This window comes from Hypanus sabinus, chromosome 4 (assembly GCF_030144855.1).
Source record: "Hypanus sabinus isolate sHypSab1 chromosome 4, sHypSab1.hap1, whole genome shotgun sequence".
Taxonomy (NCBI): domain Eukaryota; kingdom Metazoa; phylum Chordata; class Chondrichthyes; order Myliobatiformes; family Dasyatidae; genus Hypanus; species Hypanus sabinus.
The window spans coordinates 88,965,908-88,990,066 of NC_082709.1; the positions used below are offsets into that span (position 1 = coordinate 88,965,908).

Genomic DNA, 24,159 nt, shown 5'->3' on the forward strand with positions numbered 1-24,159 from the left:
CACAGCACGGGACACTGAAAGGGCGTTATACACCCACGTGAAGGTGGGGGTTTGGAAGATCGATTAGGGGGAATCGATCAGTGGCTCACAGTGTGTGAAGGTGCGACTGGTGGGGACACGTTTGTGTGTCCACCCTCGCCTGGGTGACAGGTCTACCACTGAAGAACGGTAGTACAGGGTCACAGTTGGTGACCATAACAGGACAGGAAGACAACGGCAACTGCATCACCTCTCGCTCTCTCTCTCTCTCCCTAACGGTACACCAGCAACTACCTCGACCTAACCTAAACTGAACTGAACTCTTCACCATCGTAAGACTATCCATTTACCCCTAGACTCTGAAGAGCTTGGTTTTTCATTCCCATTTCCACACTTCTGTATATATCACTGCTAACCCGTTTCATATATTTGCATTTTATAGTACTGTATTACTTAGTTTACTAATAAACACTAATAGTTACAGTAATACCAGACTCCAACGTGTATTCCATTTCTGTTGGTTTGGTAACCCGGTCATGGGGTGCGTGACAGTGCATATTTGCATGGACAAACTTGCAAAGGTCCCACCCATCCAGGAAGTTTTCCTTTCTCCCCCCTTCCATCGGGCAGAAGATACAAAAGCCTGAAAGTACATATTGCCAGGCTCATGGACAGCCTCTACCCCTCTGTTACCTATCACCCAGTACAATAAGGTGGATTCTTGACTTTACAATCTACCTCACTATGAACTTCTTGTTGGCTGCCTGCAGTGCACTTTCTCTGGACTGATACATGCTGAGGATTGGCTTTATTTGTCATGTGTACATTGAAACAAACAGTGAAACGCATCATTTCCATCGGCATCCAACACAGTCTGAGGATTGTGCTGGGAGCAGCCTGCGTGTTGTCACTACACTTTGGGCGACAACATGGCATCCTCACAAGTCACTAACTCTAACCGTACATTTTGGAATGTGGGAGGAAGACAGAACACGCAGAAGAAACCCACGCAGTCACAGAAGAACGTACCGTATAAAACTCCTTACAGACAGCGGTGGGAATCAAACCCTGAGTAGTGATTGCTAATGTCATAAAGCAAAAATGCTTTCCACTATGCTACTGTGCAGCCCCATAACTGCTACAATCTATTCTTCATTCTGTTATTGTTTGGCCTTGTACTACCTAATGCACTGTGTGATGAGTTAATTTGAATGGACAGTATGCAAGACAAGTTTGTCACTCTGCCTAGGTACAGGTGACAATAATAAACCAATTTGTAACTCATTTACTCACTGCTTAGTCATACTAACTGTCTGACAGTGACCTCTCCTCAAGGGATCGCTGTCTTCTGCTGGAATTGCAGCACTCTCTTTGGGATCAACCTTCGGAGTCTTTGAGCACTACAGACCAGAAACAGATCTTTCAGCCAGTCTACGCCATGCCAAACTGGTATTCTGCCTAGTGCAATTGACCATCACCCGGCCCATCTATTGGAAAGGTAAAGGACTGGAGAGGAAGGAATCTGATAGGAGAGGAGAATGGACCAGAGGAAAAAGGGATGGAGAAGGGGCACTATGGGGATGCGATAGGCAGGTGAGAAGATGTAAGGGGCCAGAATGGGGAATAGAAGAAGAGGGGAATTTGTTTTACTGGAAGAAGAAATCAATATTCATAGGTTGGAAGCTACCCAGATGGAATATAAAGTGTTGCTCTTCCACTCTGAGGATGGCCTCATTGTGGTGCGAGGAGGCTATGGCCCAACATGTTGGAATGAGAACAGGGAACTGAATTAAAATTTCTGGCCACCAGAAAGTTCTGCTTTTGGTAGATGGAGTGGAGGTGCTTGAAGAAGCGGTCCCCCAATAGACGACAGGTCTCACCAATGTAGAAGAGGTCACATTGGGAGCCTCAGCAGATTCACAGACAATAGACAATAGGTGCAGAAGTAGACCATTCGGCCCTTCGAGCCTGCACCGTCATTCTGAGATCATGGCTGATCATCTACCATCAATACCCGGTTCCTGCCTTGTCCCCATATCCCTTGATTCCCCTATCCATAAGATACCTATCTAGCTCCTTCTTGAAAGCATTCAGAGAATTGGCCTACACTACCTTCCGAGGCAGTGCATTCCAGACCCCCACAACTCTTTGGGAGAAGAAGTTTTTCCTTAACTCTGTCCTAAATGACCTACCCCTTATTCTCAAACCATGCCCTCTGGTACTGGACTCTCCCAGCATCTTGAACATATTTCCTGCCTCTATCTTGTCCAATCCCTTAATAATCTTATATGTTGCAATCAGATCCCCTCCCAATCTCCTTAATTCCAGCATGTACAAGCCCAGTCTCTCTAACCTCTCTGCGTAAGACAGTCCTGACATCCCAGGAATTAACCTTGTGAATCTACGCTGCACTTCCTCTACAGCCAGGATGTCCTTCCTTAACCCTGGAGACCAAAACTGTACACAATACTCCAGGTGTGGTCTCACCAGGGCCCTGTACAAATGCAAGAGGATTTCCTTGCTCTTGTACTCAATTCCCTTTGTAATAAAGGCCAACATTCCATTAGCCTTCTTCACGGCCTGCTGCACTTGCTCATTCACCTTCAGTGACTGATGAACAAGGACTCCTAGATCTCTTTGTGTTTCTCCCTTACATAACTCTACACCATTCAGATAATAATCTGCCTTCCTGTTCTTACTCCCAAAGTGGATAACCTCATACTTATTCACATTAAACGTCATCTGCCAATTATCTGCCCACTCACCCAGCCTATCCAAGTCACCCTGAATTCTCCTAACATCCTCATCACATGTCACACTGCCACCCAGCTTAGTATCATCAGCAAACTTGCTGATGTTATTCTCAATGCCTTCATCTAAATCGTTGACGTAAATTGTAAACAGCTGTGCTCCCAATACCGAGCCCTGTGGCACCCCACTAGTCACCACCTGCCATTCCGAGAAACACCCATTCACCGCTACCCTTTGCTTTCTATCTGCCAACCAGTTTTCTATCCATGTCAATGTCTTCCCCCCAATGCCATGAGCTTTGATTTTACCCACCAATCTCCTATGTGGGACCTTATCAAATGCCTTCTGAAAATTGAGGTACACTACATCCACTGAATCTCCCTTGTCTAACTTCCTGGTTACATCCACAACACAGGTGACGTGTGTCTTCACCTGGAAGGACTGCTTGTAGCCCTGAAGGGAGGTGAGGGATGATAAGAATGGGCAGGTGTGGTACTTCGCCTGCTTGCAGGATTAAGTGCCAGGAGAGAGATGAGTGGGGAGGAATGAATGGAGAAAGGAATCACAGAGGGAGTGGCCCTTTTGGAAAGCAGAGATTGTGGGGGTGGGGGGAAAGGGAAGGGTGAGCTTGGTGATTGGATCCCTTTGGAGATGGCAATGGAATAATTTAGAAGTTAGGGAGAATGCTGCATTGGATGTGAAGGCTCATTGGGTATAGATAAGGACAAGAGGGACTCTATCACAGGAAGATGGGGTGAGCACGGAGGTGCTGAAAATGGAGAAGATGTGGATGAGGGCAGTATCAGTGTTGAAGGAAGGGAAACACAGTTCTTTAAAGGAGAATATCTCTGATGTCCTCGAAAAGAAAGCTTCATCTTGGGAACAGATACTTCAGAGATGAAGGAACTGAGAAAAGGGAATAACATTTTTACAGGCGACAGTGTGGGAAGATGTATAGTCAAGATAGCTGTGGAAATAAACAGATTTATAAAAGATGTTGGTTGACACTCTGTCTCTTGAGACAGAGACAGAGAGATCAAGAAAGAGGAAGGAGGTGTCAGAAATGGACCAAGAGAATTTAAGGGCAGGTGGAAGCTGGAGGCAAATTTGATGAAATTGATGAGAGTTTTAACCCAACTTATTAACAGTTCCATATTTCTACTGACCACCCTCTAATACCTTGGAAATTTATCACATGTTTAGATTTTGCTTGATAGAATCATGGAGCCCTTTGGCCCATCTACTCCATGTTAGCCTGTTATTCTGCCTAGTCTCATCGACCTGCACCAGGACCATATCCCTTTATACCCCTCCCATCCATGTATTTATGTTGCAACCCACATCTGCCAATTCCACTGGCAGCTCATTCCACACTCTCACCACCATCTGAGTGAAGAAGTTTCCTCTCAGTTTCACCTAGAGTATTCCACCTTTCACCCTTAACCTATGATCTCCAATTCTAGTCTCACCCAAGCTCAATGGAAAAAAACATTCACTGTATCTATACCCCTCATAATTATCTATACCTCTATCAAATCTTTCTCAGTCTCCTGTGCTCCGGGGAATAATGTCCTAAGCTATTCAGCCTTTTCTTATAACTAAGGTCCTCAAGTCCCAGCAATATCCTTGTAAGATTCTCTGACCTCTTTCAATCACATTGATATCCTTCCTGTCCATGTCCATAATTTGGCCAATCTGTCTTCTTCTCTTTATCATGCAACACAAAAGGCAGTAGAAGAAATCAGCAGATCACGCAGGATCTATGGAGGGAAATGGACAGTTATTTGTTGGGTCAAGGCCCTTCATCTGGAATGAGATGGATAGTCAGTATGAATTTGTGAGGGTAGGGGTGGAACTAGGGCTGGCAAGCAATAAACCCTAAGACTTAAGAGCAAAATTAGGGCATTGAGTCTGTTCCACCATTGTACCATGACTTAGTATCCCTCTCAACCCCATTCTCTTGCTGTCTCCCCATAACTTTTGACATCCTTACTAATCAAGAACCTATGAACTTCCACTTTGAATACACCCATTGATGGCCTCCACCGCCATCTGTGGCAACGAATTCCACAGATTCACTACCCCCTGACTAAAGAAGTTCCTCCTCATCTCTGTTTTAAAGGGATTTTTCTTCTATCTGAGCCTGTGCTCTCTGGTCCTAGATGACCCACCATTATAGGAAACACATCTCCACACCCACTATTATCTAGGCAAAAGGTTTTAGTGAGATCCAGGAGCTGAGGGATAAATAGCAGATAGAGAAGGGGGAGAGTGGGGATAACCAGAGAGACTGGTAGGTGACAGGTAGAGGCAACAAAGGGCTGCAGATGATGGATCTGATAGGAGAGGAAGAAGGAGAATGGAATCAATGAGGAGTTTGAGGAGGGCAGATGGAACCAGTAGGAGGAGGGCTCCCAATGGAAGGAGTGTATGTGATCGACAGTTGGAATGTGTGGAAGAGCGTTAAGCAACGAGGTGATGTGATTGAGGAGGACGTGATGGTTGTAAGTAGAAGTTGATAAGTCAAGGAGGGAAAAGGACAGAGAGTGAGAATTTTACCTGATATTGGAGAAATGCTCCATGTCTTATATTCCACCCGCTCCACCATGTGTCGATACCTTTCCCTCCATGCATTGAATTAAAGACCAGTATTGGGAATAATCTTTGGTGTGCAGATTGTTACTGATGTTGGGCACCTGAAGCTAACAATCGTTTTATTTCCTAGAACCAAAACCTCTCAGCTTAGAGTAATAAATATGCTTTTAGATAGGTAATGTAAGGTTGTGTGGATAGAGGCAGCTGCCAGCTGTCCAAAGTGAATCGATTACCTGCTCGCTCTAGAGGGCATCATAGATAAATAGTGGCGACACAACAAGATCAGCGCATTGGCAAGTGGTAACATTCTTTATCGTTACTGTTGGACTATGGGGTCTGTGTTTCTTTATCAGCTGAGGAAGCGTTCTATATTCTGTTGTCCTTTGAAGATTGATTAATTCATTTACACTAGTTATTAAGGAGAGTCACTGAAGATTGTTTACTTGGATTTTCAGAAGGCCTTTGACAAGGTGCAACAGATGAGGCTGCTAAATAAAATTAGAGTCCATGGTATGACGGGAAAGATATTGGCATGGATAGATGATTAGCTGACTGGCTGGAGGCAAAGAATGGGATAATGGGAGCCTTTTCTGTTTGGCTGCTGGTGACTAGTGACATTACACAGGGGCTGATGTTGGGACCACTTCTTTACACATGTCAGTGACTTGAATGACCAGAATTGTGACCAAGATTGTGGAGGGTCAGGTAGTGTTGAGGAAGCAGGGAGTCTGCAGATGGACTAGACAGATTAGGAGAATGGGCAAAGAAGTGGTAGACGGAAGACAGTGTAGTGAAGTGCATGGTCATACAATTTTGTAGAAGGAATACAGCAGTAAACTACTTTCTAAAGGAGAGAAAATTCAGACATCAGATACGCAAAGGGACTTGGGAGTCCTCATGCAGGATTCCCTAAAGGTTAACTTGCAGGTTGAGTCAGTGGTAAAGAAGGCAGATGCAGTGTTTGAGAGGGCAAGAATATAAAAGCAAGAATGTAATGCTGAATGTAAGGCACAGATCAGGTCACCCTTGTAGCATTCTGAGCAGCTTTGGAACCCTGATCTAAGAAAGGATGTGCTGGCTTTGGAGAGGGTCCAGAAGAGGTTCTTGAGAACGTTCCTGGGAATGACTGGGTTCAAATATGTGGAGCATTTGGTGGTGCTGGGCCTGTACTCACTGGAACTCAGAAGAATGGCAGGGGAGAAGGGAATCTTATCGAAATATCTCAATTTTAGTCAGATTAGAATTAAAGAGGATGTTTCCTATAGTGGGGGATTCTAGGTCTGGAGGGTGCAGATTCCGAATAGAATGATATCCCTTTAGAACAGAGGTGAAGAGTGATTTCTTTAGCCAGAAGGTGGTGAATCTGTGGAATTCATTGCCACATATGGCTGTGGAGGCCAAACCACTGGGTATATTTAAAGCGGAGGATGATTGGTTCCCGATTTGTAAGGATGCCAAAGTTTATGGGGAGAAGGCAAGAGAATGGAGTTGAAAGGGATAATAAATCAGCCATGGTGGAATGGCAGAGCAAACTTGTTGAACCAAATGGCCTAATTCTTCTCCTTCATCTTATTGTATGTCCTTGTTCTAGCTTAACGCACCGTGTCATGCTTTGATTTGGATGAGCAGTGCGCAGGACAAGCTTTTCACTGTTCTCTGTGCGTGTACCCATAATAAACCAATTTCACTTCCAACTCAAATACTAGCTCCCTATTACCAGTTCCCATTCCCAATTCTAATTCCAGTAGCAAGTTTTTCATCGTATCTTGGTACATGTGACAACAATAAACCAATGCCAATATGAGAATGAGGATGACTATTAATGAGAGCAAAACTAAATTCGTTACACTTCTCTTGTGTCCTCACTTTCACATAGCTGGCTAAAAATATTAACAAGGTGAGGAGAATCTGTCTCCCATTTATATAACAGACTGGCAAAGCTGCAGATCAGATCCTGATTCCAATTCATTTATTTACCACCTGTACATGGAAACATACAGTGACGTGTGCCATTTGTGTTAACATAGGGATGTGCTACCTGCAGCTGCCGAGTGTCACCACACATTTTGGCACCAATAGAGCAGGCCCACAAAGTTCAGGAGAAGAATGTAAGCAACAACAGAACAACAGCAATGAACCAACAACAGCAAAACGAGCCTTGTTCCTCATTCCCACCCCCCACACACGCACAGACTGTCCTCAGCTTCCAACTTCCAGTGTTATCAGACTCAGAGACATTGGGCCTTCTGTGGCATCTGTGGAATGGAAAGTTTTCTTGTGGATAATCTTGTTCATGACTGATTCATGTTCATAAATCTTAACTGACTCCATAGGAAATTTTGACATCTCTGGTATCTGCTGTTCTACTCTCTCAGGTGATAGGTGAAGATGTAAGTTGTGAAGAGAATGCAAAAAAATGAGAAAATAGGGGAAAAATTGTCAGATGGCCTATAATTTAGTATAAGTGAGATTGCTTGCTTTAATAGGGGATACCACATAAAAGTAGAGAAATTCTCAACCTAGTCTCCTCAACATTTCCTCATAATTCAGTCCCATAAACCTAGTGATCAATCTAGTACGCTGCCTTAAAGTAGGCAGACCAAATCTGTATTTTGACTGTAGGCACAATATCATCTAAAACTTTGCCATTTAGGTGAACCCCTTCACATCCTCGAAGAACTCCAATAGGTCAGTCTAATGCCACTTTTCTTTTATTAATCCACATGAACTCTGTTTGGTTCTATTTTTCTGTTAAAAAGGTTTTGAAGATTAAAAGGCCCATCTTACTGAGAGATTATAGGGAGAGTTCAAGGGAGGATTTAGAACTCCGGAGTTTTCTCTCAGGATAATGAGTTATCCATATTGGAAAAGAAGAGGAGAGTGACTTCCCTCAGAAGGATGGAAATTCCAGACAGTTTTTATGAAGAAAATTCAAGATTACTTTTTGGAGCATTGGGAACGAAGATGTTGCTCTTCCAACTTTAGGATGGTTTCTTTGTGGCAGTGGAAGAGGCCATGATACGTGGGTGAGAAAGGAAGGAGGAGGGGCACCAGAGGGAGGTGATGGATAGGTGAGGAGAAGACAAGGGGTGAGAAGGAGAAAATGAATTTGTTGCCATTGATTACATCATCCTGATCATATTCAATGGCAGAGCAGGTTCAGTGAGATTCATGACCTACTCCTGCTATTTCTGAAGTTTTTATGTTTATGTGTACACTCAGTGGCCACTTTATTAGATACCTCCTGTACCTAATAAAATGCCCACTGAGTGTATGTTCACTGTCATCTGCTGTTGTAGTCCACCCACTTCAAAGTTTGATGTGTTGTGCATTCACAGATATGTTCTATAGTCCTCTATAATGGTTATTTGAGTTACTGTCATCTTCCCGTCAGCTTGAACCAGTCTGGTCATTAACTGGAAGTTTTTTTTAGATTTTTTGTATCATTCTCTATAAACTCTTGAGACTGTTGTGCAAGAAAATCCCAGGAGATCAGCAGTTTCTGAGATACTCAAACCATCCTTCCAAGATCAAAGTCACTTAGATCTCATTTCTTTCCCATTCCGCTGAGGCTCGAACTAATGACCTTCAGGTCGCTAGCCCAAAGCCTTAACCACTTGGCCACATGCCACACTGTACAGTTTTGTACATTCTGGTCTGGAGGAACATTGTTTTGTTTGGTGCTATACATGTATAAGGTTGAATGACAATAAACTGGATCAAATTGGAACTTTTGGAGGTATTTTTGATGGGGCTGTCATAAATGGCAAACAGAAGGCCGATTTCACAATCCTCTTAACCTTAATGAAAGTCAGAATGGGAATGATGATTCATTATCTCCCAGCTTACACTCTCTCAATAAACCAGAGTTACTGTAATTGGGTTTTATTACATTGGCTGCTTAAAGAATCTGTGCGTTCACATAGGCGATAGATGGAAAGTTATAATATCTGGATCACACCGCCTGAGGTGGTGCTACAGTTACGACACTTGAAAAGCATGTTGTACAGGAGATTAGCTAGGCAAGGCACAGAATAATACAGTCCCAATGTGGAAAAATGGGGTTTGTGCAGATGGACAAAGGTTGGCATGGACTTGATCGGCTGAATGGTTTGTTTCTATAGTCTTGGATTCTAGGACTAAAGATTAGCTTTATTTGTCACATGTACATCAAGCGTACATTTGCATCAATGGCCAATACAGTCTTCTTCCACTGGTCTCTTAATTTAAACAATCTCCCTTCAAAAGATAATTGGCAGGTCGGCGTTTTTGAATTGTGCTGCTAAACTGTGGAATTTTCATATTTGTATTCTCTTATCCCATTCAAAAACACTTTGAACTATATCAGTTGCATGAAACTCTATAAATAAAGTTGTTATTATTAGTAATATTATTGTAATTTTTAATGTATTGTACTGACTGCTGCCACAAAGCAACACATTTCATACCATCGGTCAGTGATTATCAATCTGATTCTGATTCTGCCTTATGCCCATATCAGTCCAAACTCCACCTAGTCCATGTATCTGTCCAAGTTCTTCTTAATGATACTTTAGTACTTGCCTCCACCACTGCCCCTGGAAGTTCAATCCATATACCATCCTCGTGTGAAATGGGACCATCCTCGGGTCCCTTTCTCGTGCTAAATCTTTCCCCTGACATCCTAAATCTGGTCCCGAGTATGGGACTCCACTGTCCTAGAACATAAGAACATAAGCGTTTCCGGGGAACGCGCTAAGATGGTAGCGCGATATTAAAACGCGGCAGCCTCTCCGGACTCTGGATTGGGGATTGCCGAACATTATGTGGATTTTCTGCTGGAGTCTGTTTTGTCATATGCTTTTGTGATATAATTCTGGAGAAACGTTGTCTCATTTTTTAACTGCATTGCATTTGTGGTTTCTAAATGGCAACTGAATCTGAAATAGGAGCATGAGTAGGCCATCCGGCCCATCGAGCCTGCCCCGCCACTCAATAAGATCACGGCTGATTTGTCTGTAAACTCAGCTCCATCTACCTGCCTTTTCCCCATAACCCTTAATTCCCTTACTATGTAAAAATCTATCTAACTGTATCTTAAATATATTTAGTGAAGAAGCCTGAACTGCTTCCCTGGGCAAAGAGTTCCACAGATTCACCATTCTCTGGGAAAAACAGTTTCTCCTCATCTCCATCCTAAATCTTCTCCCCTGAGTCTTGAGGTAATGTTCCCTAGTTCTAGTCTCACCTACCAATGGAAACAACTTTCCTACTTCTATCTTATCTATCTCTTTCAGAACGTTGTATGTTTCTATAAGATCCCCTCTCAGTCTTCTGAATTCCAGAGAGTATAGTCTCAGGCAACTCAATCGCTCCTCATAGGTTAACCCCTTCATCCCTGGAATCAACCTGGTGAACCTCCTCAGCACTGCCTCCAACGCCAGTATATCCTTCCTCAAGTATGGAGACCAGAACTGCACACAGTACTCCAGATATGGCCTCACCAGTACCCTGTAGAGTTGCAGCATGACCTCCCTGCTCCTAAATTCAATCCCTCTAGCAATGAAGGCCAACATTCCACTTGCCTTCTGTTGTACCTGTTGTACCTGCAAGCCAACTTTTTGCGATTCATGCAGAAGCACTCCCAAGTCCCTCAACACAACAGCATACTGCAATCTTTCATCACTTAAATAAGAATCTGCTCTTCTATTATTCCTTCCAAAGTGGATGATCTTGCATTTACCAATGTTGTATTCCATCTGCCAGACCTTGGCCCACTCACTTAACCTATCTATATCCCTCTGCAGTCTCTCCACATCCTCCATGCAATTCACTTTTCCAGTCAGTTTAGAGTCATCAACAAATTTTGCTACACTACACTCAGTCCCTCTTCCAAATCATCAATGTAAATGGTAAACAGCTGCGGGCCCAGCACCGACCCCTGCGGCACACGATTCACCACTGACTGCCAACCGGAGAAACACATTTATACCAACTCTCTACCTTCTATTGTTAATCAATCCACTATCCACGCCAATAGACTTCCTCCCACTCCATGAATCTGTATCTTATTTATAGGTCTCTTGTGTGGCATCTTATCGAATGCTTTCTGGAAATCCAACTATATGACATCCTCCTGTTCCCCTCTGTCCATTGCACTCATTATGTCCTCAAAGAACTCCAGTAAGTTGGTCAAACAGGACCTGCCCTTTCTGAATCCATGCTGCATCTGTCTAATAGAACCACTCCTTTCTAAGTGTTTTGCTATTTCTTCCTTATTGACAGCTTCAAGCATTTTCCCAACTACAGATGATAAGCTAATTGGCCTATAGTTGTCTGTCTTTTGCCTACATCTTTTTCTAAAAAGTGGCGTGACATTTGCTGTCTTCCAATCTGCCGGGATCTGCCCAGAGTCTAGAGAGTTTTGATAAATGATTACCAATGCATCTACTATAACCTCTGCCAATTCCTTCAGCACCCTGGGATGCATCTCATCGGGACCAGGGAACTTATTTACCTTTTAGGTCCTCTCGTTTTCTCATCACTGTCTCTTTAGTGACAATGATTTTATTGAGGTCTTCACCTCCCATTTCATCCATAACATCATTCCTTGGCATATTAGACATGTCCTCCACCGTGAAGACCGACACAAAATAGTCATTCAATGTCTCAGCCATTTCCTTATCACCCAATATCAACTTCCTCTTCTCGTCTTCCAAGGGACCAATGTTGACTTCAGCCACCCTCTTCCGCTTTATATAATTATAAAACTTTTTGCTATTTGTTTTTATATTTTGTGCTAATTTACTTTCATACTCAATCTTCCCTTTCTTGTTTAATTGTTCTTTGTTGCTTTTTAATGGTTTCCCAATCCTCCAGTCTCCCACTACTCTGTGTCTTGCAGGAAAGGCTGTTACCATTTACCTTATCTATGTCTCCATTAATCTTTAACATTATGATGTGTATTACTTTCATACTTCATTACTTATTTTATTTTGAAGTGGTGTATGCGGGTTTGATTGCAATACTTATGAGAAGTGTGTTTAAGTACATGGATGACGGTTATATGGAAGGCTATGGTCCAAGTGTGGGTCGATGGGGCAAAGCAGAATAACAGTTTGGCATGGATTAGATGGGCAGAAGAGCCTGTTTCTGTGTGGTAGTGCTCCATGACTTTCTGACTCTTCTTCTTAAACGGAGGTGCTTCTCCATTTCAGGGGAAAATCACCAGCCAATGACATTGGTGGTTTGGAGTCTGGAGTCATATACGCTTTATATCAGATTGGTGGAACGTGTCTGCCCTATGTGAACCAAGTGATAGTCGGTGGCTGTAATTACACCATAAGATGACAAGATACAGGGTCAGAATCAGCCTATTCGGCCCATCAACTCTTCTCTGCAATGTATTATATAATTATAATTAAATTATACTCAATTTTTATTACAGATCTTTGGCAATTATCCAAATTCAACATTCCTGACACTAAAGTGGATTTCAAAAGTTCAATACATGTTGGGAAGAGGCCTATGTCTAAAATAAAAAAATTACATATAACCATAAGATGCAGGAGCAAAATTGGCCTGTTGCAGATGCCCCACAATTCGATCATGGCTGATGCATTTTCACTCTCAATCCCATTCTCCTGCCTTTTTCCCATAACCTTTAATGGCCTTGCTAATCAAGAATCTATCAACCTCCATTTTAAATATAATCAGTGACTTGGATTCCACAGCTGCCTGTGGCAATGAATTCCACAGATTCACCACCCTCTGGCTAAAGAAATTCCTTCTCATCTCTGTTCTAAAGGCACATCTCGTATTCTGAGGCTGTGCCCTTGAGTTCCAGACCCTCCGACTATAGGAAATAGACTCTCCATGTCCACTCTGTGTAGGTTGATCAAAATTCAGTAGGTTTCAATGAGTTCTCCCCAATCCTTCTAAACTCCAGTGAACACTTCAAACATTCCTCATATGTTAACCCTTTCATTCCCAGGTTAATTATTGTGAACCTCTGCAGTGACCATATTTTTCTTAGATAATTGGCCCAAAATTGTTCAAAGTACTACATACTTGGTCTGACCAATGCCTTATAAAGTCTCAGCTTGCATCCTTGCTCTTCTATTTTAGTTGTCCCAAAACGAATGCTAACATTGCATTTGTTTTCCTTACCATCGACTCAACTTGCAAGTTAACCTTTGGGGCATCCTGCATGAGGACTCCCAAGTCCCTTTGCACCTCTGATTTATGAATTTGCTCCCCATTTAGAAAATAGTCTCTGCTATTATTCTTCCTAACAAAGTTTATGACCATACACTTCCTTATACAGTATTCCATCCACCACATTCTCCTAATCTGTCCAAGTCCTTCTGGTGACTTCCTGCCTCCTCAACACTCTCTACCCCTCCACCTCTGTTTGTATTGTCTGCTCACGTGGTCACAAAGGCATCAGTTCCATCATCCAGATGTGGAAAGGAGCAGATTCAACAGCAACCCCGACGATTTACCTCATTGTGACCTTGGACTCCATTGTTTACCTGCACTCCACTCTTTTGGTAGCTTTTGCACATTATTCTGCTTTCTTGTTGCTTTACCTTATCCAAGTTCAGCACACAGTGTAATGCTCAGATCAGAAAAAAAGCACTATGCAAAGCCAGCTTTTCACTGTGAGTTGGTACAGAGAGGCGCTCCCTTGGTTGGGATCAACCTTGGATGTTGTGCCCTAGCTGGCAGAGGCTGCTGTGTCTGTGCAGCATGGTCCCTTCCTCTATGCACCTGACAATCCCAAAGCAACAGCAGAAACCAGCAGGTTGGAGGAGTCGTCCGTCCGTCAGCATTCAACTCAATGCAGGACTGCCTTAGGGACTCAGTGTCCAGCTTTTTCCTCACTGTTTATTGCTGGAGCCTTCCCTGTGAGCGCGTACAGCCACAAGGCAGCGGAAGATTGAGATCAGACTTCTCCTTCTCCTGGATGAGCTGCCAATCACAGCTGATGAGTCCCATCAGCCTGAGGCAGCAGGCTTTAAGGCACCAGTAACCTGCCTTTGCCCCTTCTCTTGTCAGAAGGAACAGCTCCGCCGGGCTTAGTAGCTAAACCACATGTGAAGGCCTGGAGCTGGACTTGGTTGTCAGAAGGTAGTTTGAGACACACACCTTTGGGAGCACTTAATAGGCAGTGGGAGCTTGTCCACACTCCACCCACCCCCACCACCGGCTATGACAGCCTTAAGGAATTGCTTTTGGTATATGTGACAATAATAAACCAATATCAATCCTTAGAAACACACACACACCCTCACTCTCTCCCTCTGTCTCACACACACACGCACACACACACACAGATACACACACACGCACACTGACACATATACCACACATCCACAGATACACACACACAGATACACCCCCCCCCCACACACACACACGCAGATACACCCCCCCCCACACACACACACACACACACACACATACACAGATACACACACACCCCACACACACCCTCACTCTCTCTCTCTCACACACACATCCCCCACACACACACAGATACACATACCCCCCACACACACCCTCACTCTCTCTCTCTCACACACACACACATACACAGATACACACACACCCCGCACACACACACACATACACAGATACACACACACCCCACACACACATACACACTCACACACACCCTCACTCTCTCTCTCTCACACACACACCCCCCCCACACACACAGATACACACACCCCCCACACACACCCTCACTCTCTCTCTCTCTCTCACACACACACACAGATACACACACCCCTCACTCACACACACACACTGACACACATACACATATACCACACATACACAGATACACACCCCCCACACCCTCCCCCCCACACACACAAACACATATCACACATACACAGATACACACACACCCCCCACACACACACCCTTCACTCTCTCACTCACACACATATCCCACAAATACACAGATACACACCCCACCACAGACACACACACACATATACCACACATACACAGATACACACCCCCCACACCCTCCCCCCCCACACACACAAACACATATCACACATACACAGATACACACACACCCCCCACACACACACCCTTCACTCTCTCACTCACACACATATCCCACAAATACACAGATACACACCCCACCACAGACACACACACACATATACCACACATACACAGATACACACACACACACATATACCACACATACACAGATACACACACCCCCCCCACCCTCCCAACACACACACGCACACACACACTCTCTCTCTCTCTCTCTCTCTCTCTCTCTCTCTCTCTCTCATCATGGGTTATGAAGCTGCTTTGATTGTCCTGACGAAGGGTCTCGGCCCGAAACGTCGACAGCACTTCTTCCTGTAGATGCTGCCTGGCCTGCTGTGTTCCACCAGCATCTTGTGCGTGTTGTTTGAATTTCCAGCATCTGCAGATTTCCCCGTGTCTGCTTTGATTGTGCTATCTTTTGTAAACCGTTGTAGTTTTAACTTTTAATGCATTTTTGCTTTACTTTGTCAGTATAAATAATTTAGCTTCCCTGTTTTCTGGATGAAGAGGAATAGATTTGACACACCGGTTCTACTGACTAGTCTATGCTATTAGAGAGTTCCTCTACAGGGAATTGCAACTTGCATTTGTGCCGTTCATTTCATGCAGTGTTTTACCCTGTGGCAGCAGTATTAGCCAAGATTTGACTGATCTATATAGAAAATAGAACAGTACAGCACAGTACAGATGTTGTGCTGACCTTTTAACCTATTTCAAGATCAATATAACACTTCCCTCCCACATAGCTGTACATTTTTCTATCATTCATGCATCTATCTAAGAGTTGCTTAAATGTCCTTAATGTATCTGCCTGTACCATCACCCCTGGCAGAGTGTTCCAAGCACCCAACCACTCTAGGTAAAACATCTTCTGACATCTCTCCTCCATTTTCCTCCAATTAACAGAATTATACCCTCTCATATTAGGCAGTTCCATCCTGGGAAAAAAGTTGTTGCCTGACCACTCAATTTATGTCTCTTATCATCTTATACACCTCAAATCACCTCTCATCCTCCGTCACTCCAAAGAGAAAAGTCCTAGCTCGCTCAGCCTGTCCTCATACGACACACTCTCTAATCCAGGCATCATCCTGATAAATCTCCTCTGGACCCTCTCTAAAGCTTTCATATCTTTCCTACAACAAGGTGACTAGGTGACTTTGATAATATTGAGATATTATTTAGTTCAGCATTCAACACAATCATTCCTCAGAAACTAATTGGAAAGTTGAGCCTAATGGGCCTGAACACCTCCCTCTGCAACTGGATCCTAGACTTCCTGACTGGGAGACCTCAGTCAGTCCGGATTGGGAGCAGCATCTCCAACACCATTACACTGAGCACAGGGCCCCCCAGGGCTGCGTGCTCAGTCCACTGCTGTTCACTCTGCTGACCCACGACTGTGCTGCAACACACAGCTCGAACCATATCGTCAAGTTTGCCAATGCCACGACCGTGGTGGGTCTCATCAGCAAGAACGACGAGTCAGCTTACGGAGAGGAGGTGCAGCGGCTAACAGACTGGTGCAGAGCCAACAACCTGTCTCTGAATGTGAACAAAACAAAAGAGATGGTTGTTGACTTCAGGAGGGCACAGAGTGACCACTCCCCACTGAACATCGATGGCTCCTCGGTAGAGATTGTTAAGAGCACCAAATTTCTTGGTGTTCAAATCTCACCTGATCCCTCAACACCAGCTCCATAGCAAAGAAAGCCCAGCAACGTCTCTACTTTCTGCAAAGGCAGAGGAAAGTCCATCTCCCACCACCCCCATCCTCATCACATTCTACAGGGGTTGTATTGAGAGCATCCTGAGCAGCTGCATCACTGCCTGGTTCGGAAATTGCACCATCTCGGATCGCAAGACCCTGCAGCAGATAGTGAGGTCAGCTGAGAAGATCATCGGGGTCTCTCTTCCCACCATCACGGACATTTACACTACACGCTGCATCCGTAAAGGAAACAGCATTATGCACTCCTCATACACACTCTTCTCCCTCCTGCCATCTGGGAAAAGGCTCCGAAGCATTTGGGCTCTCACGACCAGACTATGTAACAGTTTCTTCCCCCAGGCTATCAGGCTCCTCAATACCCAGAGCCTGGACTGGCACCAGCTTACTTCCCTCTACTGTGCCTATTGTCTTGTTTATTATTTATTGTAATGCCTGCACTGTTTTGTGCACTTTATGCAGTCCTGGGTAGGTCTTTAGTCCAGTGTAGTTTTTTTTGTGGTTTTTTTATGCATTTCAGTGTAGTTTTTGTATTGATTCATGTAGCACCATGATCCTGAAAAATGTTGTCTCATTTTTACTGTGTACTGTACCCGAAGTTATGGTCGAAATGACAATAATAAGTGACTTGACTTGACTTGATATCAAAGACTTGGTTAAAAAGGTAGATTTTAAGAAGAATAGAAGCATAGGAATTGAAGTGTTGAGATCAGTAATTCCAGATTGAGGATTCTGTCTGTTGATGGAAGTGTAAGTCAAGTCTAGTTTGTTGTCATCTGCATAAATTTGGTGAGATGCAGGTATAGTTGCACCAACAGTACGTGCATGTTGGTTTAGACAACACACACTGAACATAAATTATACAAGGCAAAAAACAGACCATGTAAAACTAGACACAAGTGCAAACTAAGAGCCAAATCGGTAGTGCAAGTGGTGGTCTGTAATGTTCCATTGCTGAGGTGGTACAGGTCAGTTCAAGAACTTGATGGCTGTGGGGAAGTAGCTGCCTCTGAACTTGGTTGGTGTGACTTCAGGCTTCTGTACTTCCTGCCTGATGGTAGAAGTGAGAAGATGAATTGGCCAGGATAGTGGGGATAGATGATAGAGTAGAAAGCATGGACTCAGAATTTGGTTTGGGGGTGTCTGTGGAGCTCAACATTGCCCACTTGGCATAAAGTAGCTGCACTGGATCTTCCCCAGATATGCTCAGGGTGGCACAATAGTGTAGTGCCAGTGATCACCAACTGGGATTCGACTCCTACTGCTGTCTGTAAGGAGTTTGCCTATTCTCCCCATGGCCATATGGGTTTCCTCCAAGTGCTCCGCCTTCTTCCTTTGCAAGCTGCTCAGCACAATTCTCACTGATTCCATTTGATGCAATGCAACACACTTCACTGTACGTTTTGATAAACGTCTGATAAATAATGCTAATCTTTCTTTCTTTAATCAAAGAAAGTGTAATGTGAGCATGTCCTTTCATGTCAGCCCTGGCTGAATAGTAGCAGAATCCACACACAGAACAGTGAATGATAATATCCAACAAGAGAGTGCCAAATTACCTAGCAGTGGTGTTCAGCCTCAGTCCCATCAGCAGCTTCTGGTTAACATTTGCTTCATGTTTAGCAAGCTTGATCACATAGCTGACTGGACGATCAAGCCAATGCCCGGGCAGCCTGCAGTGAGTAAACACAAGAAATTCTGCAGACGCTGGAAATCCAGAGTAACACTCACAAATGCTGGATGAACTCAGCAGGCCCGGCAGCATCCACGGACAGGAATAAGCTAAGACCCTACATCAGGACTGGAAAATAAGGGGGAAGACGCTAAAATAAGAGGGTGGGGAGGGGAAGGAACGCAAACTGACAGGAATAACAACAGCGCTGATGGGTACGTGGGTGTTGCAGAAATCTAATAGCCTACCGAGTCAAGATTATTTCTTACCCCAGGTCCTCGTCAACATAGTTGAATATTAAATGGCCCAGCAAACCCCACAGCTGTTCCAACTCCCTATGTTAAAACTGTTGAAACACTATTTAACTCTGTCTGAGTATTACTTTAAAAGCAATGGCAGTCCTGAAGCTTCGACTGTTCATTCCTCTCCAGAGATGTTCCTGGACCTGCTGAGTTTCTGCAGCATTTTGTGGGTATTATCCAACAGTGGGTAACTCTGTAGTGGGGCAAAGTCTTTCCAACAGGCACAAGGAAGGAGGTGAGGGAACATTCTTCCATTAGTCTGGCTCCAACAAGAGCCATGGTACCATTCAGGATAAAGTGGCTGACAGGACTGGCATGCTGTCCAACATACCCCCTCCAATGGCGGCATTTGCCTGTGATCACTGACTGGGGTTCCATTCCCACTACTGTCTGTAAAAAGTTTGTACATTTTGCCCATGATGTGTGGGTTTCCTCCAGTGCTCCAGTTTTCTCCCACATTCCAGAGATGTGGCTCGTGATTTATGGGAATGCTATATGGGATATTTGCTTGATTAAGTGTTTCAACCAAACTATGGACCATTCTGTTACCCACACAGAAGTCACTCAACTAGAAGATTGTTTAGAGTGGTAGAGCCACTCAGCACAGAGACAGGCCCAATGGCTCAGCTGCACCATACTAATCCTGTCCTGTGTTTGGCTCATGTGCAAGTGCCTTTTAAATGTTAATCTACCTGCCTCCACCACTTCCTCTAGCAGCTTATTCTCTATACAGTTCTGACCAGTTTCTGAGTAAAATACTTGCCCCTCATGTTCCTATTAAATCTCTCATGTCTCACCTTAAACATATGCCCTCTAGTTCTTGTTTCCACAAGCATGAGGGAAAACTAAATATGTGCACCCACCCTTTCTCTGCCCCTCACATTGTATACCCCTCTATAAGCACACCCCGCATTGTATACAACTCTTTAAGACCACCCCACATTCTCCTATGCTCCAATGAAAACAAGGTTCCAACCCACTCAATCTCTCTCCATAACTCAGTTTTTTTGATTCTCACCAACATCTTCGTAAATTTCTGTACTCCTTCCAGCTTAATAGCACCTTTCCTATAGCAGGGCGTCCAAAACTGAACAGAATATTCCAAATGCAATCTTACTGTCTGTGGTGAACTACATATACCTGTCTGGACACGCCTCCCGCTGACTGCTCCTGTGGCTCCTCCCACGGACCCCAGTATAAAGGCAATTGGAGGCACAGCCCCGGTCTCAGTCTCCAGGATGCAGCGCGGTGATCAATTGCTGCTTGTTCTTTCTTCCAGAAAATAAAAGCCTATATCTCGCCTCACGTCTCCGAGAGTTATTGATAGTGCATCACTGTCATGTTGTACAACTGCAACATAACCTCCAGCTTCTAAATGCAATGCCCTAACTGATGAAAGCCATCTTCTTCAAAGCATTTTGCAGTGACCTGATCCAGAAGAGCAATAGACAAGACAAGCTCTTCACTGTATCTGACAATAATAAACCAATTCTAATTCCATCCAAACACTACCGCCACCTTACAAAACATGAACGTGTACTTGCACATTATGTTCTGTACTGCACTTTCTCAGTAGTTTTTACATCTTATTCTGCATTGTTATTGTTTTACGTTATTCTAGCTCAATGTGTAATGATTTGATCTGTGTATACTGTATGCAAGATAAGCATTTCACTGTACCTTGATAATCATAAACCAATACCAATACACACAAAGATAAAGATTAGATACAGTTTAGCTTCACTTGTCACATGTAATTGCATCATGGAAGCACACAATGACTTGTGTCATTTGTGTGAAGGTCCAACACATTCTGAGGGTGTACTGTGGACAACCCACAAGTTTCACCGTGCTTCTTGTGACACCATAGTGTGCACACAACCTACTAACCCTAACCCGTATGTCTGTGAAATGTGGGAGGAAACTGGAGCACCTAAGGGAAAATGTAGAAACTCCTTACAGACAAGAGTGGGATTTGAACCCTGACGGTTGTTGCTGTGAACTGTGACAGTGTTATGCTAACCGCATTGCTTCATCGCCTTCCTACATCCTCTAAAACACTCCCCATACACTATGGCTGAATGTACAGTTTATATATGGTATATTTTTATCCCAAAGTCCAAAGAGATACCCCTGTGTTAATTGGATGCACATGATAAAACAGGCTGAAGTCAGCATGGTTTTTCTCTTACGGAAAAACTTAGCCTGACAAATCTGTTGGAATTCTTTGAAGCAGGATAGACAAAGGAGAGTTGGTGGATGTTGTGTACTTGGATTTTCTGAAGACCTTTAACAAGGTGTCGCACATGAGTCTGCTTAGTAAGTTAAGAGCCTGTGGAATTACAGGAAAGATTCTGGCATGGATAGCGCAGTGGCTGCTTGGCAGAAGGCAAAGATTGGGAATAAAAGGAGCCTTTTCTGCTTGGCTGCTGGTGACTCTTGGTTTGCTATATGTCAATGATCTGGATGATGGAATTGATGGCTTTGTGGCCAAGTTTGCAGACAAAAAGAAGATAGGTGGAGGGGTAGGTAGAGTTGAGGAAGCAGAGAGGCTGCAGAAGGACTTAGATTAGAAGAATGGGAGATGCAGTGGCAGATGGAATACAGTGTCGGGGAATGTATGGTCAAGCACTTCGCTAGAAGAAATAAAACTGCAGACTATTTTCTAAACGGAGAGAAAATTCAACAATCCAAGGTGCAAAGGGTCTTCCGTAAAGGTTAATTTGCAGTTTGAGTCAGTGATGAGGAAGGCAAATGCAATGTTAGCATTCATTTCGAGAGGACTAGAACATAGAAACAAGGATGTAATGTTGAGGCTTTATAAGGCCTCACTTGGGTGTACTGTGAACAGTTTTGGGCACCTTATCTAAGAAATTATGTGCTGACTTTTGAGAGAGTTCAAAGGAAGTTCACGAGAATGATACCGGGAAGGAAAGGGCATGTACTCACGGGAATTCAGAAGTGATCTCATTGAAGTCTATCAAGATAGGGTGGATGTGGAAAAGATGTTTCCCATGGTGGGAGAGTCTAGCACCAGAGAGCTCAGCCTCAGAATAGAGGGACATCCATTAAGAATGGAGATGAGGAGGAATTTCTTTAGCCAGAGAGTTGCCACAGGCAGCTCTGGAGGCCAAGTCATTGGATATATTTAAGCTAGGGGTGATAGATTCTTGACTGGTCAGGGCATGAAGGGATGCAGGGAGAAGGCAGGAGATTGGGGCTGAGAGGGAAACGGATTAGCTATGATGAAATGGCGGAGCAGGTTTGATGGGCCAAATGACCAAATCACGCTCAAATATCTTATGGTCTAATTGGTCATTGTAGGTATTCTTGTGATTAGATTAGGGTTAAATCAGGTTGCTGGGTGGTGCGACTGGAAGTGTTGGAGGGGCCTATTCTGCATTGTACCTCTAAATAAATAAATAAATAATGATTCTCCTTTCCAACTTCATGTCACATTCAGCACATCCCACTTGGCGTTAAGTGATTCCACTCTCTTTAATGTACATACTTGTATTCCACTCTCTGTAACTAGAAGTGACAGATTCCTTGAATGTTTAATTCATTTTCCCACTTTCCGCTGTTGTTAGTGCATTTGCGCCTTTGTGCCATTTTGAATTATTTGTTAGTCTGAATTTTAACTTTTTAACTCTTTTCAGCAGAGTCCCCTTCTGCCTGCCACTTTCATATAAACCAGAAAACCAGGGTGATATAGTAGCATAGCGAGTTCTGCAAATGATCACAAATTGGGGTTCAATTCCTGCTGCTGTCTGTAAGGAATTGGTTTGTTCTCCCTGTGAATGTGTACATCTCCAGTCTCCCCCCACAGTCCAAAGGTGAGGTTAGGGTTCAGGAGTTGTGGGCATGCAATGTTGGTGCTGGAACTGCAGACTACCCTCAGCACAATCCTTGAACTGTGTTCGTTGTTGCTACAAAACTTTGCATTTTACTGTATGTTTTATGTTTCAATGTACATGTGATGAATAAAACTTTAGAACAAGTGAAACACTTGTGGAACGCATGTGGAAGGGCATCCAGGACATCACCAGTTACAAGACAACATCACCTGACTGTGCAGGTGATGCCTTCCTCCCAAATGCACTGAATAACTTCTATGCCCAGTTTGAGGTGGAAAATGACGTGGCGGCGAGGAAGTCCACACCTCCTGCGAATGACCAGGTGTTGTGTCTCTCCGTGGCCAATGTGAGAAGAACCCTGTGCAGGGTCAACCCACAGAAGGCTGCTGGACCAGACAACGTCCCTGGTAGAGTGCTCAGAGGATGTGCAGACCAGCTAGCAGATGTTCTTACTGACATCTTCAACATTTCCCTGAGCAGCGCCACTGTTTCAACGTGCTTCAAGGCTGCTACCATCGTCCCCATGCCGAAGTAGTCTTCAGTGTCCTGCCTAAATGACTACCGTCCCATTGCACTTACATCCATCATCATGAAGTGTTTCGAGAGGCTCGTCATGAGGCACATCAAGACCCTGCTGCCCCCCTCACTTGACCCCCTGCAATTTGCGTACCGTCCCAACTGCTCAACAGACGACGCCATTGCCATCACCCTCCACCTGGCCCAAACCCACCTGGACAAAAAAGACACGTACGTTCGGATGCTGTTCATAGACTTCAGTTCAGCATTCAACACAATCATCCCTCGGAAACTGATTGGAAAGCTGAGCCTACTGGGCCTGAACACCTCCCTCTGCAACTGGATTCTAGACTTCCTGACTGGGAGACCTCAGTCAGTCCGGATCAGGAGCAGCATCTCCAACACCATTACACTGAGCACAGGGGCCCCCCAGAGCTCTGTGCTCAGTCCACTGCTGTTCACTCTGCTGACCCACGACTGTGCTGCAACACACAGCTCGAACCACATCATCAAGTTTGCCAATGCCACGACCGTGGTGGGTCTCATCAGCAAGAACGACGAGTCAGCTTACAGAGAGGAGGTGCAGTGGCTAACGGACTGGTGCAGAGCCAACAACCTGTCTCTGAATGTGAGCAAAACAAAAGAGATGGTTGTTGACTTCAGGAGGGCATGGAGCAAACTCTCCCCGCTGAACAT

The 24,159-nt window shown here is 44.3% G+C and overlaps 1 protein-coding gene across 1 annotated transcript in view; it reads left to right on the top strand.

Annotated features, from left to right (window-relative positions):
• The window catches only part of wnt10a (wingless-type MMTV integration site family, member 10a), a 420,917-nt gene that overhangs the window by 15,388 nt on the left and 381,370 nt on the right, over positions 1-24,159 (top strand). The gene's annotated exons all lie outside the window — the stretch shown is intronic.